The following is a 19040-nucleotide window of genomic DNA, read 5'->3' as shown; positions in this document are numbered from 1 at the left end:
CCCTCTCTGTCCCTGTCTCTGTCTGTCTCTCTCCCTCTCTGTCCCTGTCCCTGTCTGTCTCTCTCCCTCTCTGTCACTGTCTCTCTGTGTCTCTCTCCCTCTCTGTCCCTGTCTCTGTCTGTCTCTCTCCCTCTCTGTCACTGTCTCTCTCTGTCTCTCTCCCTCTCTGTTCGTGTCTCTGTGTCTCTCCCTCTCTGTCCCTGTCTCTGTCTGTCTCTCTCCCTCTCTGTCCCTGTTGCTGTCTGTCTCTCTCCCTCTCTGTCCCTGTCTCTGTCTGTCTCTCTCCCACTCTGTCCCTGTCTCTGTCTGTCTCTCTCCCTCTCTGTCCCCGTCTGTCTCTCTCCCTCTCTGTCCCTGTCTCTGTCTGTCTCCCTCCCTCTCTGTACGAACATCATGTTAAAGGACAGGTTGTAAGATTAGGCCTAATAAAGTTTTGAGTTCTGAGTTCACTCTTTGTCTCTGTCTGTTTGTCTGTCTGTCTTTCTGTGTACACCTCTCTCTCTCTCTCTCTCTCTCTCTCTCTCTCTCTCTCTCTCTCTCTCTCTCTCTGTCTGTCTCTCTCTCTCTCTCTCTCTCTCTCTCTCTCTCTCTCTCTCTCTCTCTCTCTCTCTCTCTCTCTTTTCTCCCTCTCTCGCGAGTTCTTTTGTTTGGCTCTTGTCAAACATACACTTGCTCAATCAAACAGAAAAGTAGACCGACAGACAGATCGACAGACAGACAGACAGACAGACCGACAGACCGACCGACAGACAGACAAACAACGTCAACAAAACTGCTGGTTTCCGCTTGGATTTACGGAGGTCCACGTGGGTATATCCATGTCCCGAAGATGGAGTGGTCTGCAGCTTTCGCTCAGTGAAGAGGATTCGCGGTGGCTCATTTGATAGTCTCCAAGAGGCTCTGGGGGACGGCACACTTCCTTCGTCGGACGTCCAGCTGCGCGCCATCCCTCGGGCTGAGACTTTGACGTGTACCGACGGGCGCAGTGGCGCAGTGGTAAGACGTTGGCCTCCTTATCGTGAGTTTGAATCCCGGTCGCTGCCGCCTGGTGGGTTAAGAGTGGAGATTTGTCCGATCTCCCAGGTCAACTTATGTGCAGACCTGCTAGTGACTTTAACCCCCTTCGCGGTGTGTACACGCAAGCACAAGACCAAGTGCGCACGGAAAAGATCCTGTAATACATGCCGGAGTTCGGTGGGTTATCAGAGAAACACGAAAATACCCAGCATGCCTACCCAACGAAAGGCGGAGTGAAGGTGGGGAACCCAAATGGGCAAACGAGCTCACACGTCACTAGAATTTCTGGAGCGCCAAAAAAGAAGGACGCGTACCCAGTCGAACGAGAAGAAGTATCATAGTATTGAAAAGTTAAACAATTCACCCGCGCACAGAAATAGTATTCATACACAAACGTCTTTCGCTTCGATACCGTGGTGCGAGAAAATGCACATACTAGCTAGTGTTGGTGTAAGTCAAATTATTCCGTTTACATGGTCTCTGAACCAGTTTAGACAAATGTAGGTCAAACACGTGCGTTTTCTATGCAGGGCTAACACCTTTCCGGTTCTCGCCGGAAATCCGGTTTTTGACAACTTTAAACAAGAAGGGCAAAGCTCATACGACTCACATGCTTGACCTAAACCTAGCAATGACATCATACACTAAGAACTGCTTTACACATTTTTCCTACCAAAATACATGTGACCTTGACCCAAGGTCAAGGTCATCCAAGGTCATGCAACACAAAGCTGTTAATTCAAGACATAGGAAGTACAATGGTGCTTATTGGCTCTTTCTACCATGAGATATGGTCACTTTTAGTGGTTCACTACCTTATTTTGGTCACATTTCATAAGGGTCAAAGTGACCTTGACCTTGATCATATGTGACCAAATGTGTCTCATGATGAAAGCATAACATGTGCCCCACATAATTTTTAAGTTTAAAACAGTTATCTTCCATAGTTCAGGGTCAAGGTCACTTCAAAATATGTATACAATCCAACTTTGAAGAGCTCCTGTGACCTTGACCTTGAAGCAAGGTAAACCAAATTGGTATCAAAAGATGGGGCTTACTTTGCCCTATATATCATATATAGGTGAGGTATTCAATCTCAAAAACTTCAGAGAAAATGGGAAAAATGTGAAAAATAGCTGTTTTTTAGACAACATTTATGGCCCCTGCGACCTTGACCTTGAAGCAAGGTCAAGATGCTATGTATGTTTTTTGGGGCCTTGTCATCATACACCATCTTGCCAAATTTGGTACTGATAGACTGAATAGTGTCCAAGAAATATCCAACGTTAAAGTTTTCGGCCGGACGGACGGACGGACGGACGGACGGACGGACGGACGACTCGGGTGAGTACATAGACTCACTTTTGCTTCGCATGTGAGTCAAAAACCGGAAAATCTGATTTCTTAAAGTGAAACTTAAAAGAAATGAAACCTTTTTTAGTTTGGATGGTTGATGGAGGCAAAATGTGTATTATTTTTATAATTTATTAACATACATTTTGGTACAAGGAGAGGCTGTTCTTTGTCCCTCCCGCCGTGGACCCTGGCCCTTAAGGTTGTGTGTTAGCCCTGTCTATGTGATGTGCTTGTCATCCATACTCTGTTGATGATGACCTACTGAGTTTCTGCGACAATCCCTTGTTGTTGACCAACTGACCGTGCAAGACAGCACGGGAAGCACGGAGAAGGAAGTGTGGGGCAGATAAAAACAAACCTGGCCTGCAATTGAAACACGGTTGCCTTGACGCCTTGGAAAGGGGAACACGTTTGACACGTTAAGAGTAGGCATTCGGATTGGAATGCCATGAATGCCCAACGCAACGATTCACAACAAAAGTAACAACTTTAATAACAACAGACGCTCAAAAACACATACAATTCGACACAGACATGGACAGGCATACAGACAGACACACTCGGACACAGACACAGACACACACACACACACGCACACACAATCACACACACACACACACACACACACACACACACACACAACAATTCACACACACACACACACATATTCACACAGACACACATACACCAATACACACAATCACACACACAATCACACACACACACAATCACACACAAACACACAAACACACATACACACACACACACACACACACACACACACACAAACCACACACACATATACACAGACACACGCACACACACACACACACACACACACTGACACACAAATATATATATACATTTATAGCCCCTTTTGTCCCATCTTTTACTCTTCATGGGGAGACGGGTGAGTGTTGGGGAGGGGGGGGGGGGCGGGGGGGGGGGGGGGGAGTATCGCGTGGGGATGGGATTGGAGGTAAATCAGAGGTGGGGATGGTATTGTTGTGGATTTAAGTTGGGACGTATGTGGAAGGTATGGTGGTCGAAACGAAAGAGCCTGGTCGTGTTGAGGACCGATGAGAAGCCCAACAAGTCGCGTAAGGCGAAAATACAATATTTAGTCAAGTAGCTGTCGAACTCACAGAATGAAACTGAACGCAATGCCATTTTTCAGCAAGACCGTATACTCGTAGCATCGTCAGTCCACCGCTCATGGCAAAGGCAGTGAAATTGACAAGAAGAGCGGGGTAGTAGTTGCGCTAAGAAGGATAGCACGCTTTTCTGTACCTCTCTTTGTTTTAACTTTCTGAGCGTGTTTTTAATCCAAACATATCATATCTATATGTTTTTGGAATCAGGAACCGACAAGGAATAAGATGAAAGTGTTTTTAAATTGATTTGGACAATTTAATTTTGATAATAATTTTTATATATTTAATTTTCAGAGCTTGTTTTTAATCCGAATATAACATATTTATATGTTTTTGGAATCAGCAAATGATGGAGAATAAAATAAACGTAAATTTGAATCGTTTTATAAATTTTTATTTTTTTTTTACAATTTTCAGATTTTTAATGACCAAAGTCATTAATTAATTTTTAAGCCACCAAGCTGAAATGCAATACCGAAGTCCGGGCTTCGTCGAAGATTACTTGACCAAAATTTCAACCGATTTGGTTGAAAAATGAGGGCGTGACAGTGCCGCCTCAACTTTCACAAAAAGCCGGATATGACGTCATCAAAGACATTTATCAAAAAAATGAAAAAAACGTATGGGGATTTCATACCCAGGAACTCTCATGTCAAATTTCATAAAGATCGGTCCAGAAGTTTAGTCTGAATCGCTCTACACACACACACAGACACACACACACACACACGCACACACGCACACACGCACACACACACGCACATACACCACGACCCTCGTTTCGATTCCCCCTCGATGTTAAAATATTTAGTCAAAACTTGACTAAATATAAAAAGAAGTGCGTGCAGACGACAAACTGTTTTGAGCAGTAGAAACATTAATTAAAAATGCTCCTCAATCTAAACTACGATTTTTATAGTTTCTCTCATATGGACGTCTCTGTTTTCTTTCCTTCTTTTTGTGAGTGTCAGTGTGCGGTTGTTGTCCTTTGAAGATCGTTGATATTGATCGAGTCTGGTTGAAAACACGCCGTTTACCGAAAAGCTATTACGCGCAGGGAAGATAAAAATTGTCATCTTGATCAACTTGTTGGCTTCTCCTTCATAATCGATCTCTGATCTTGTGCGTTAATCATTGACTTAATGCTCTCTTCGCTTTAGCCCTCCTCCCCACCCGCCCCTCCCACAATTCCCCTCTCCTTCCCTCACTCCTAGTGTTGTCCTGCCTTCCTTTTAACAGTGGTACCTGTGATGTGAGGCCTTTCCTTTGAGAGGACACCTCGCAATAAAGGACACTTGTTGATGTTCATTTGTCTTTTATCTTGAGAAATATATATACCTAGCTGTCATGAAAGGCCACTAGAAATATAGGGATATTTTTTGGCTGGTCTCATAAGAGTCCTTTGAACACGGGTACTACTGTGCCAAGCAAATTATTCTGCGCCCATATTGCTGAAAAGTGATGACTTGTTGCCTTCAGGAAAAGATTCACCGAGTTTCTCGACGTTTCGCAATGGAATAAAGTAAACCAATGAAATGAAACCTTTCAGCAGAAATTGCGAAATCTTCAAACAACCAAATCAACGGCTCGATTTATTACTACTGTTTTCAATTACAATGATTAAAGAATGTTTTTCTTCTCAAGTAGTGGACGACTTAAGTGAGATTTTCTTTTCCTTTTTATATCGTGTGAATAATTAAAGAATGTTATTCGTTTCTGGCATTCAAATGAAGACGAAAGGTAGTAAAGCATCAACACTCCAAGTATTGGAAGAATTAAGTGAGATTTCTTTCTCCTTTTTTTTCGGATGAATAATTAAAGAACGTTTTTTTTCTTTTCTGTTATTCAAATGAAGACAAAAGGTAAACAAGTCGCGTAAGGCGAAAATACAATATTTAGTCAAGTAGCTGTCGAACTCACAGAATGAAACTGAACGCAACGCAACGCAGCAAGACCGTATACTCGTAGCATCGTCACTCCACCGCCCGTGGCAAAGGCAGTGCACGTGGAATTGACAAGAAGAGCGGGGTATTCGTTGCGCTGAGAAGGATAGCACGCTTTTCTGTACCTCTCTTCGTTTTAACTTTCTGAGCGTGTTTTTAATCCAAACATATCATATCTATATATTTTTGGAATCAGGAACCGACAAGGAATAAGATGAAAGTGTTTTTAAATTGATTTCGAAAAAAAAATGTTGATAATATTTTTTATATATTTAATTTTCAGAGCTTGTTTTTAATCCAAATATAACATATTTATATGTTTTTGGAATCAGCAAATGATGGAGAATGAGATAAACGTAAATTTGGATCGTTTTATAAATTTTTATTTTTTTTTACAATTTTCCGATTTTTAATGACCAAAGTCATTAATTAATTTTTAAGCCACCAAGCTGAAATGCAATACCGAACCCCGGGCTTCGTCGAAGAGTACTTGACCAACATTTCAACCAATTTGGTTGAAAAATGAGGGCGTGACAGTGCCGCCTCAACTTTCACGAAAAGCCGGATATGACGTCATCAAAGACATTTATCAAAAAAATGAAAAAAACGTTCGGGGATTTCATACCCAGGAACTCTCATGTCAAATTTCATAAAGATCGGTCCAGTAGTTTAGTCTGAATCGCTCTACACACACACACAGACAGACAGACAGACGCACATACACCACGACCCTCGTTTCGATTCCCCCTCGATGTTAAAATATTTAGTCAAAACTTGACTAAATATAAAAAGCACAAACACTCCGAATATTGGAAGAATTAAGTGAATTTTTTTCCCTTCTTTTTATTTCGTATGAATTTAATACATATATGCAAAAAATATTATCTATGTCTCTTTCAAGTAAGCAACAAATGCGTAATCAAATTAGCAGCTAGCACCCCAGCTTCTTCTTCTTCTTGTCGTTAACCTTTTTACATTTAGTCAAGTTTTGACTAAATGTTTTAACATATAGAGGGGGGAATCGAGACGAGGGTCGTGGTGTATGTGTGTCTGTCTGTCTGTGTGTGTGTGTAGAGCGATTCAGACTAAACTACTGGACCGATCTTTATGAAATTTGACATGAGAGTTCCTGGGTATGATATCCTCAGACGTTTTTTTTCTCATTTTTTTGATAAATGTCTTTGATGACGTCATATCCGGCTTTTCGTGAAAGTTGAGGCGGCACTGTCACGCTCTCATTTTTCAACCAAATTGGTTGAAATTTTGGTCAAGTAATCTCCGACAAAGCCCGGACTTCGGTATTGCATTTCAGCTTGGTGGCTTAAAAATTAATTAATGACTTTGGTCAGGAAAAATCTGAAAATTGTAAAAAAAAATAATTTTTTTTATAAAACGATCCAAATTTACGTTCATCTTATTCTCCATCATTTGCTGATTCCAAAAACATATAAATATGTTATATTTGGATTAAAAACAAGCTCTGAAAATTAAAAATATAAAAATTATGATCAAAATTAAATTTTCGAAATCAATTTAAAAACACTTTCATCTTATTCCTTGTCGGTTCCTGATTCCAAAAACATATAGATATGATATGTTTGGGTTGAAAACACGCTCAGAAAGTTAAAACGAAGAGAGGTACAGAAAAGCGTGCTATGCAGCACAGCGAAACCACAACAGCGCTGAACAGGCTCGTCAGTTTCACTCCGTTTTGCACAAGCGGCGGACTACGGTCATTGTGAAAAAATGCAGTGCGTTCAGTTTCATTCTGTGAGTTCGACTGAGCTTGACTAAATGTTGTATTTTCGCCTTACGCGACTTGTTATTGTTTCTGTCTGTCTATCTGTCTGTTTGTCCGTCTGTGTTCCTTTATTTCTGTTACACACTATCTATAAAACAAAACAAAATTAAAAAAAGTGGAGATTTAACTTTATTTATCTATTTAAACATTCAACATAAGTTTAGATTTACCCGTCTGTCTATCTGTTTGTCCGTCCGTCCGTCCGTCCATCCGTCCGTCTGTCTGTCTATCTATCTATAAATGAACAAAGTAATTAGGACATTGAAGGTGTAGTGTAATGTGTGCATGTGACTTGTGAGTGAATGTGCTGAATGACAAGTTTGCTTGGTGACTAGTTGTTAGTTGTTTAATTTGTTGCCCCACAGTCTATGTTACATCTTCGTTCTGTTTTAGATCTGTACGCTTTTATGTGAGTTCTGTTTTATTGTCAGACTTTTTATGTGTAACTATGTGTCTATTACTTATCTTACGTCTTTTTAAAAACAATTTTTCTAGATTATTTTATATAACTATAAGTGGTCGTTGTCTATGAATTGTTTTTAATGCTTGTATGTTATTTCTTATAATAATAATAATAATAATGCAAACTTTTATAGCGCTATTCTAGAAAAATGTCTATTCTTAGCGCTTTACAATACATACATCGACCAAGCATACTATACACGCACAGGCAAAGAAACCGACCAAACATAACCAACAAACTATACATGCACAGGCAAAGAAAGCGACCAAACATACAATACACGCACAGGCAAGATAACGACCAAACATAAACAAACATACTATGACCAAACATAACCAACATACTATACGCGCGCAGGCAAAGAGAACAATCAGCACATGTAATAATTACTGACAACTAATAATGCAGGCATACAATGACAAAACTTTTTATGTAAAATGTTTAATTTTAATGTCTAATGTAAAGCGCCATGAGACTGCCATTCGGCGGTGAACAGCCCTATAAAAGAATGTTTTATTATTATTATTATTATCTGTCTGTCGTTTTTGTGTGTGCATAATAGTCAACTTAAGTGCTAGCAAACTTGTTTACAAACAGTCAAAGGTGATGTGTCGCATTTTGGTAAGCAATCTGTTTTCGCAGCAGACGACAACTCGCGTAAGGGAATATTGCCAGCTGTAGACAATTTGGAACCTGGTAACGACCGACCTGCGGTCGAGTATAGTGCGTTTCCCAAGCCGCGGTCAGTGAATGTTTGGGATGTAGAAGATATCTTTATTGAGAACAATGTTATTACTTTGTACATATATTTGAATATAATGCTAATGTTGTAGTGTTTCGTTTGTCATTATGTTACATGCACCAGCACTGCAAATTATCCATGTGAGATAAACAAAACAAAAAATAAACAAAATAAAAAAGTCAATTTGATTTGATTTGATTTGATACCTCTCTAAGAGAATGTTTCTGTTTGACACAAATATCACTTGCTTTTCCATTGAAATATCATCTGTGTTAACTTTTCTGTTTTAGATCGGCACACTCTGAAGTCTACTTCGCGACGTCTACATCGCAAAGCTGGCTGCACAAAGCTTTGGCACCGACTTCGACTTTGGGCTCAATTATAAGGACAGCCTTGAACATATGGTATTTTCTGGCCCTAAGAAACACCTTTTCTCAACCCAAACGGAGACTCACAGACGCAATATTGAGAATGTAACTTCTCTTTAGGATTTTAAATGAATGTCAACTGACGTCACTGAGGATCTGCAAGGGAAGGGAAAATCAGGCCGTCTGTGCCAGTAAAATAATGTTATCCAACCGTGCAAGTCTTAATTACTACACTTACACAATAATTCCACTTCCACAGAAAGTTAGTAATTCTCTTAATTCCTTTTAATCTTGTTTTCTCGCGTTAATGACAAAACCTCAGTAGTGTGGATACAAATCCACACATTCTCTGTCCACAGCTACGAAAAAGCACTATACCGATCGATTTGGTGGCCAGCTAACTTCGATCTCTTGATCTCTGTGACGTCACACTCTCGCTCTTTCTTCTAATCCCAGTGATTGCTTTTTAGTGTCTGCCTCAACTGGAAAGTCTGCAGCTGTCAGTTTCACTAGTATAGTGAGGACTCTCTCCCAGACCAGGTCTACGACCGACCGGTTGCCTGGTATGTGTGTTAATGGGGCGAGGATGGGGCGAGAGAGAGAGAGAGAGAGAGAGAGAGAGAGAGAGAGAGAGAGAGAGAGAGAGTGTGTGTGTGTGTGTGTGTGTGTGTGTGTGTGTGTGTGTGTGTGTGTGAGTACATGTGTTTGTGAGTCCGTGTGTCCGAGTTTGTGTGTGTGTTTGTGTGTGTGTGTGTGTGTGTGTGTGTGTGTGTGTGTGTGTGTGTACATGTGTTTGCGTGTCCGTGTGTCCGAGTTTGTGTGTATGTGTGAGTGTGTGTGTGTGTGTGTGTGTGTGTGTGTGTGTGTGTGTGTGTGTGTGTGTGTGTACGTCTCAATGCGTTCGGGAGTGTTTGTTCCTTCCGAGCCTTCTTGTTCAGGAGGTGGATGCCTTGAGGGGACGGTGAGAATAGGTGATTGGAAACGAGCGAATGGGCACTTATCGTTATTTCAACGACATTGAGCTTTAATTATCCCCCCACACACACACACACACACGCATTGGGAACATTCTCACTAGATATCAGAGGTAATTGAAATCTATTTCTGCAGAGTGTGTCCAATTAAACGAGTGCAATCGACACATTCCAGCGTCATCTGGAACTTTCTGAAACTGTCCATGCTGTATTGAGGTAGCTGTTTCAACGTCCTTAATGTACCCCCCTTTGCCTTAAGTTTTTCTTGTGCTTAACGGGAGAATCCAGTTAAATTCCGAGCATTTTGTCAAATAACTATGGAGTCGTGTCTGTGCTTCAAAAAATGCATTTCGTGAAAGGAATAAGTGATACAGGCGCACATTATACATGACAAATCCATAACGCTAAACGTCACAGATTCACACATATTCTCAATACGGTAGGTTTATTTGATAGATACGTATCATGCTTAAAATTAGAAAAATACGTAGGCTTATCATACTCAGAATGATTATTCTCATCATGATACGTATTTTTCAAATCAAAAATACATATCATGATGAGAATTATAATTATAATCATGATATTTTTTTTAAATAAACATAATATAGCGAATAACATAGCAAATAATACATTATGCATTAATGTGAGATGTTAAAGGCACAGTAAGCCTCCCGTAAACCATCACAGAGCTCCCCGAGCGTCTACATACAGTACAAGCATACTTCCATTTAAACGCTCACCGAACGGGAACATCCTGGCTGCTTTCTGTCGAGCGTGAGAAATTTTCAAAGAATTTATTTTCGTGGACTTGGCCCTGAAGAACAATGGCGCCTAGTTTTGGTGCTGGACGGCTGTTATGATTATCCCGGACAGTAAGCCTCCCGTAAACCATCACAGATACTGTCAGGCTTTTACACACAGTACAAACACCCTTCCATTTGAACGCTCACCAAACGGGAACATCCTAGGTGCCCTACGTAAAGAGCGAGTCTCGAACACTTTTTGGACCCATCCTGAAATCAGGTCAAAAATTGAGTTACTTCCCTTAAACTGGCGACAGCCGTGGATCGATGATTATCAGAATGTTTTTGGACCGTGGTGCGTTTTTGCGCTAGACCTAACTTTTAAAATCTAGCTTGTTACACAAACATTCTTTAATCATAAAAGAATTCTTTTTTCATCAAGACAAGATCAGTGCAATTCGAAGTTGTGAAAGTTTGAAAAAAGAAAAGCCCGGAAGCAGGGTCACGCAATGGTCTTAGCAGACGACGGTTTATCAGTCAGTGCATATCGCCGTTCCTCTCAACAGTCAAAAGCCATCGCTAGAGTTCTTGTGAACCACAGCCGTTTGTTTCGTGCATAAAAACGTGCTATTGTAAATAAGCTCACATCGAGTCGCATTCAAATAAGGCTAACTGACGACTACATTGTGAAAAAGGGAAACTGGATCACACGGGTTCACGATGGCTCAGGGGTAAGATAAACCACGCAAAAACAAATTCTTTGAAAATTGTTCGCTCTTTACAGAGGGCACCTAGGATGTTCTCAATCGGTGAGTGTTTAAATGAAAGGGTGTTTGTACTGTGTGTAAAAGCCTGACCGTATCTGTGATGGTTTACGGGAGGCTTACTGTGCCTTTAAGCTGTCTTCTGCAACAGTCGCAATTGATAATGATGTTTTGCAACCTGAAAAATGACGTTTCATTATTTTGGATCTGTTTCACATTCTAGCAGACACCAACACAACCATTGTTTGTAGAAAGTCATACTAGAACTACACATCTTGTAACAACTAGACACGTTCAGGCACAGACAGACAAACAGGCTGGCAGACTCACTCTTTCGCTCTCTGTCTCTCTCTCTGTCTCTCTCTCTATCCCTCTGTCTCTGCCTCTCTCTCCCTCTTTCTCTTTCTCACTCTCTCTCTCTCCCTCTCTCTCCCTCTCTCTCTCTCTCCCTCTCTCTTTCTCTCTCGATCTCTCTCTCTCTCTTTCTCTCTCTCTCTCCCTCTCTCTCTCTTTCTCTCTCTCTCTCTTTCTCTCTCTCTCTCTCTCCCTCTCTCTCTCTCTCCCTCTCTCTCTCTCCCTCTCTCTCTCTCTATTTCTCTCTCTCTCTCTCTCTCTCTCTCTCTCTTTCTCTCTCTCTCTCTCTCTCTCTCTCTCTCTCTCTCGCTCTCGCTATGGCCAGACAGTGAAGATTTCAGTTGAAGTAGACACAATGACAGGTCTAGATTCCGACGTTCCTTTTGATGTCTTGAGAATTACAAACTGTTCGAGCAGATGGTTGGAACCCCGGTAATAGCTTCCCCTCTTATTCCCTAAAGAAACCCTATGTACGTATCTAAAGAATTGCTAGGTTCATCACCCTCTTCGTCGAAATATAAAAAAACTAGAACATCAGACATTCGTGGATATGTTTGCGATGGGGTGGAGTGGGGTGAGGAAAAGGCAACAGCCTCAAAGACTTGTTGCAGACATAACACTTTTTGCGACCGATTTTAGAGTTTAAAAGATATACAGTGCATCTTTGAATTTTGATTTTACCTCATCATGAAGTTACGATCGATGTTGCAAAAGCGGTGAACGCGCGTGGGGGAATGTAAAGATAGAAACACTGCAAAGAAGCCTACGCCTAGAGGTAAGTGCCAATCATAGGCCTTTTGGCACCGGTCGATTCATCGTTCAAATTTAATTTGAGAGCTACGGTCAATATATCATTAAAATGTGAACGTATGTGAAGGGTTTCAGAAAGAGAAGAAAGTTAGTCCACTTCAAAAACACGCCTATTTACGCCAGTCTACGATCATGTTTTCCGCAACAGATCTGTCTTGGCTTTATCATCGAATAAGAACATCCTCTCACTTGGATACATACCAACAATCAAATCCTAGCTTAGATAAATTAGTTCATGAATCAATTTCTAAACGGACTCTGGTTGCAATCTGTGAAATTAATTCATCACAAACACCTCACTCTGCGCAGGAAGAAACCCGGATGTTGATTGTTGGTATGCGTCCAAGTGGAGGGATGGCCTTATTCCCTGTACAAGCCTGACCACGTCTGGTATGGTGCATACGTTACAGTAAATTCTCAAAACCAGGAAATTGACATAATCTCTGACAATGTCAGTAAATTAGTAAATTAAGGATTAGAGGGATTACAAATTTACTGAAATTTGCAGGGATTTTTGTCAACTACCTGGTTTTGAGAATTCAATGCAACATATGTAAGCTGATTTTTATATTTAGTCAAGTTTTGACTAAATATTTTAACATCGAGGGGGAATCGAAACGAGGGTATGGTGTATGTGCGTCTGTCTGTGTGTGTGTGTAGAGCGATTCAGACTAAACTACAGGACCGATCTTTATGAAATTTGACATGAGAGTTCCTGGGTATGAAATCTCGGAACGTTTTTTTCATTTTTTTGATAAATGTCTTTGATGACGTCATATCCGGCTTTTCGTGAAAGTTGAGGCGGCACTGTCACGCCCTCATTTTTCAACCAAATTGGTTGAAATTTTGGTCAAGTACTCTTCGACGAAGCCCGGGGTTCGGTATTGCATTTCAGCTTGGTGGCTTAAAAATTAATTAATGACTTTGGTCATTAAAAATCTGAAAATTGTAAAAAAAAATAAAAAATTATAAAACGATCCAAATTTACGTTTATCTTATTCTCCATCATTTGCTGATTCCAAAAACATATAAATATGTTATATTCGGATTAAAAACAAGCTCTGAAAATTAAATATATAAAAATTATTATCAAATTTTTTTTTTCGAAATCAATTTAAAAACACTTTCATCTTATTCCTTGTCGGTTCCTGATTCCAAAAATATATAGATATGATATGTTTGGATTAAAAACACGCTCAGAAAGTTAAAACGAAGAGAGGTACAGAAAAGCGTGCTATGCAGCATAGCGTAACCACTACCCCGCTCTTCTTGTCAATTTCACTGCCTATGCCGCGAGCGGTGGACCACGAGTATACGGTCTTGCTGCGTTGCATTGCGTTCAGTTTCATTCTGTGAGTTCGACAGCTACTTGACTAAATATTGTATTTTCGCCTTACGCGACTTGTTTTTTCATGAGAAGGACTGTGCCTTTAACGATCGAGCATTATGAAGCTACGATCTATGTATCTCAAAAAGCGGTGAACACGCAAACAGGACTTAGACCGGTAAGACTAAAAACGCCCACTTCACAAAAACACGTGATGGCAATGCCAATTAGTCTTTTCACACCGGTTGACCGGTTATTTGCTTGACGTCGTGTCTAATTGATCAGTGCCAGGTACCAGTGTCGTGACAATAACTGGAATTATCTGAAGACGTAAGAGACGAATCACAAGGGCTGATCTTTTTGTGTGCGTAGGAGATGAATTCGTCGTCCGAGAAATCAGTCATGAAAACATTATAATTTCTTTGTTTTGTTTGTATGTTTATTTGCTTGTTTGTTTAATTTCCTGGCCTCTATGTCTGTTCTTTCTTGAATTTGGGACACTTCATGACCATTCCTCTGGTAAAATTCCAGTCAAGTGACCCAAAATATCTCTCTCCATCAGCAGTCTTCCATCAGTCTCTTAAACGTGAAAAAGGGTTTATGAATTAATCAAATTTCAAAAGTCAAAATTATCGCTTATCGCGATTCTGACTCAGTTTCGACACGCTGACACGGTTCTCTTTTTCCGCAAAGGTTGGTACTGATTTGTTTGTTTTTTTGTTCTGTTTTCTGTTTGCTGCAACAACAACAGCAACAACAATAACAGCAACAACGAACAAAAACAGCAACAACAACAAACAAGTCGCGTAAGGCGAAATTACTACATTTAGTCAAGCTGTGGAACTCACAGAATGAAACTGAACGCACTGCATTTTTTCACAATGACCCTAGTCCGCCGCTCGTGCAAAAGGCAGTGAAATGAACGAGCCTGTTTAGCGCGGTAGTGGTTGCGCTGTGCTGCTTTTCTATACGTTTTAACTTTCTGAGCGTGTTTTTAATCCAAACATATCATATCTATATGTTTTTGGAATCAGGAACCGACAAGGAATAAGATAAAATTGTTTTTAAATCGACTTCGGAAATTTTATTTTAATCATAATTTTCATTTTTTTTAATTTTCAGAGCTTGTTTTTAATCCGAATATAACATATTTACATGTTTTTTGAATAAAAAAATAATAAAGAATAAGATGAACGTAATTTTGGATCATGTTATAAAAAAATAATTTTAATTACAATTTTCAGATTTTTTATGACCAAAGTCATTAATTAATTTTTAAGCCTCCAAGCTGAAATGCAATACCAAAGTCCGGCCTTCGTCGAAGATTGCTTGGCCAAAATTTCAATCAATTTTATTGAAAAATGAGGGTGTGACAGTGCCGCCTCAACTTTTACAAAAAGCCGGATATGACGTCATCAAAGACATTTGTCCAAAAAAAGAAAAATTTCTGGGGATATCATACCCAGGAACTCTCATGTAAAATTTCATAAAGATCGGTCCAGTAGTTTACTCTGAATCGTTCTACACACACACACGCACAGACACACACCACGACCCTCGTCTCGATTCCCCCTCTATGTTAAAACATTTAGTCAAAACTGACTAAATGCAAAAACAAGTCGCGTAAGGCGAAAGTGACAATATTTAGTCAAGTAGCTGCCATTTTTCAGCAAGACCGTATACTCGTAGCATCGTCAGTCCACCGCTCATGGCAAAGGCAGTGAAATTGACAAGAAGAGCGGGGTAGTAGTTGCGCTAAGAAGGATAGCACGCTTTTCTGTACCTCTCTTTGTTTTAACTTTCTGAGCGTGTTTTTAATCCAAACATATCATATCTATATGTTTTTGGAATCAGGAACCGACAAGGAATAAGATGAAAGTGTTTTTAAATTGATTTGGACAATTTAATTTTGATCATAATTTTTATATATTTAATTTTCAGAGCTTGTTTTTAATCCGAATATAACATATTTATATGTTTTTGGAATCAGCAAATGATGGAGAATAAGATAAACGTAAATTTGGATCGTTTTATAAATTTTTATTTTTTTTTACAATTTTCCGATTTTTAATGACCAAAGTCATTAATTAATTTTTAAGCCACCAAGCTGAAATGCAATACCGAACCCCGGGCTTCGTCGAAGATTACTTGACCAAAATTTGAACCAATTTGGTTGAAAAATGAGGGCGTGACAGTGCCGCCTCAACTTTCACGAAAAGCCGGATATGACGTCATCAAAGACATTTATCAAAAAAATGAAAAAAACATTCGGGGATTTCATACCCAGGAACTCTCATGTCAAATTTCATAAAGATCGGTCCAGTAGTTTACTCTGAATCGTTCTACACACACACACGCACAGACACACACCACGACCCTCGTCTCGATTCCCCCTCTATGTTAAAACATTTAGTCAAAACTGACTAAATGTAAAAAAACCAGCCACATAACACAAACAACATTAATTTGTTTAGCCTCCATCGATACCGGTCCATTCATTTTAGGAACAATTGAATGAACTAAAACTTGAAAAACAGATTAAAGAAAAGGGGGACTCCTGTGGGGTTGCACCTTTTGCCCGAACCAAAGGTGTTAATTTAAGGCTACGCTGCACGAACTAAATTAAAATCTGGAACCAGGAGCCATTTTTTGGATAGTGAGTGGGAGCAGCAATCCCTGTTTGTTAACTTTATAAAACTAGAAGTAGAACGACATCACCCTGGGTGGTAATTATACCATTATTCTTCTCACGCATAGCAATTCTGGTTGAACCTCTATTACAATTCTTGTTTTTTTCTTAACGTTTCAAAAAGTTAGATATGCATTTTTTATTATCGTGACGGTAATGTTGTACGAGGGTAAATTTATACTGTTGCTTCAAGGTTTATCAGTTTCAACGTGATTATGTATCGTTTTAGATTGCCGTTGATCATTCTTGGGCAATATCCCTCTAACATCTAGGCGAAAAAGATTCAGGTCGAGTGAACGTGACATTGTCTGGAAACGATACCACTTTTAATGAAGGGTCCCTGTTCCGATCCTGGATATCATTATGCCTCATTTGATTTGATTTGATTTGCCTCCGTGACGTCATCGTTGGCTGTGATGATGGACACGTTTTTTTCTGCGTCGCTCAAAAGAGCGGGTGCGTACGTGTCTTCATCTAAGACTTAATTTTATTTTTACTTCCTGTAAAGAAAGCACCAAGGACGGATAGATTCACACATAACTACTCTTGATTCCTTCTCTCTGTCTTCGTCTCTTTGACTCTCTGTCTGTCTCTGTCTCTCTCTTTCTCTGTCTCTGTCTTTCTCTGTCTCTCTGTCTCTGTCTCTGCTTCTGTCTCTGTCTCTCTCTCTCTCTCTCTCTCTCTCTCTCTCTCTCTCTCTCTCTCTCTCTCTCATAACAACCATTTCAAAATGATATCGAAACCGAAGCATTACAGTCTCGTCCATCTATTAAACACACCGTATACCGTGGTTGCACTAGGCAAATCTGTCCGAAGCGGTTGCACCCTTATTTTTCTGTCCGAAGGGAGACACGCGACGTAAGTTTCTGCACAAAATCACCTGTAATTCCTCACAAATGACATATCATCACAAAACTACCGTTTGTACTTTGGCCTAAGGTGTCATAGCATCATATCATCGATTTGTTTCATTGCTTCAATGTGTTTGTGAACGTTGGCCTTCAAGTATTTACACATTTCAAGCGCATTATGTGCAAATTTTGACTTTCCGCAGTTACTAGGGAAATTCAAGCACACGAGAAAGGCTACACGCGATTGTAATGTGATATATGGTCATTTCTTGACATCTGGGTCAGATGGTATGATTTAAAGTGGTGCAGGAGCGTCATATTTCATGAATCTGTGAAGACATTCAAAGATTTGTCGGTTGCGCATCTCCGAAGTGGCTGGTTGCGCATCTCCGAAGTTCTAGCTTTGTTTCGGTTGCGCACCGCCGAAGCATTTCCTGAGTATTTTGCCTACATTATGCTAAATAAAATTAATAATGTTGATCGTCAGCACCCGCCCCAATTTTTGGGGCCGCCCGGAGGATTTTTTTTATATTTGTGTGTGTGTGTGTGATTTTCGCATCTGACAAGGCATGCACATGAATTCAGTGCAATGTTGTGTGTGCGCGTGCGTGTGTGTGTGTGTGTGTGTGTGTGTGTGTGTGTGTGTGTGTGTTGTGTGTGTGTGTGCATTTTTGCGTGTGAGCATTTGTCTTGTGAGCAATTGTCATACAACCACAAAATGCAACAAAACTTGCTACGGTTAACCGTGGACAATTTGTAATGCGTCTTATAGGAAAAAGTGTGTTTTGGGTCTTGACCAAACAGGATTTTTAAGGATAACGGGCTTGTGTGGTTTTCTTTTAACAGATTTAGCTTCATAACTTATTGTTAGCAAAACGTCAATATAGCTGAGCCTGCCCGCATCGTTTGGCCCCATGGACAGCCAACCGCTATTAATTTGCTATGCACCTAAGAGCAAAAGTTGGTCTATTTCACCCCTTGAAATAGAATCCTGAAGAGAAAAACGCTAACGCGATTTTTCCCCGATTTTTAAAAATAAAATTATACAGTAATGATTACGAACAAAGTGTCATTTCTAAACACACTAACACTCTTTCCTTCAGAATCGTGTTTGGTTAATCCTAATAATAAATGACTGTTTGCTCTTAGCCATATAAGACTCCTGGAGAGAGAGAGAGAGAGAGAGAGAGAGAGAGAGAGAGAGAGAGAGAGAGAGAGAGAGAGAGACAGAGAGAGACAGAGAGAGAAAGAGATACAGAGAGACAGAGACAGAAGAGAGAGAGAGAGAGAGAGAGAGATGAGAGAGAGACAGAGAGAGAGAGAGAGAGAGAGATAGAGAGAGATATATATATCGTGTACACCAAATCGGCACAGACAAGCAGATATATGATTTTCCATACCAATTTGGAACATACCCAGAGGCGGACACAAATAGATTCCTGTTTATTTCTTTGAAATATCTTCGGCGGTGTGCAACCGATTGCTTCGGGGGTGTGCAACCAGAAAAAACACAGAGACTTCGGAGATGCGCAACCGACAAATCTTTGAATGTCTTTACAGATTCATGAAATATGACGCTCCTGCACCACTTTAAATCTGACCCAGATGTCAAGAAATGACCATAGATCACATTACAATCGTGTGTAGCCTTTCTCATGTGCTTGAATTTCCCTAGTAACTG

General features: G+C 40.2%; 2 long non-coding RNA genes across 2 annotated transcripts in view; one reads left to right on the top strand and one right to left on the bottom strand.

Moving 5' to 3' along the window:
* Positions 1-2318, bottom strand: part of LOC138964660 (uncharacterized) — a 464957-nt gene extending 462639 nt beyond the window's left edge. Inside the window, exon 1 of the long non-coding RNA XR_011455174.1 lies at positions 1678-2318. This is a non-coding gene — a long non-coding RNA (uncharacterized lncRNA). The remainder of the gene's footprint in view (positions 1-1677) is intronic.
* Positions 1-19040, top strand: part of LOC138964659 (uncharacterized) — a 107427-nt gene that overhangs the window by 18605 nt on the left and 69782 nt on the right. The window lies entirely within an intron of this gene.

The sequence above is a fragment of the Littorina saxatilis genome, linkage group LG4 (genome assembly GCF_037325665.1).
Source record: "Littorina saxatilis isolate snail1 linkage group LG4, US_GU_Lsax_2.0, whole genome shotgun sequence".
In the NCBI taxonomy this organism is placed as follows: Eukaryota; Metazoa; Mollusca; class Gastropoda; order Littorinimorpha; family Littorinidae; genus Littorina; species Littorina saxatilis.
The sequence above is the reverse complement of the archived record's forward strand: the minus strand, read 5'-3'. Positions and strand labels throughout refer to the sequence as shown.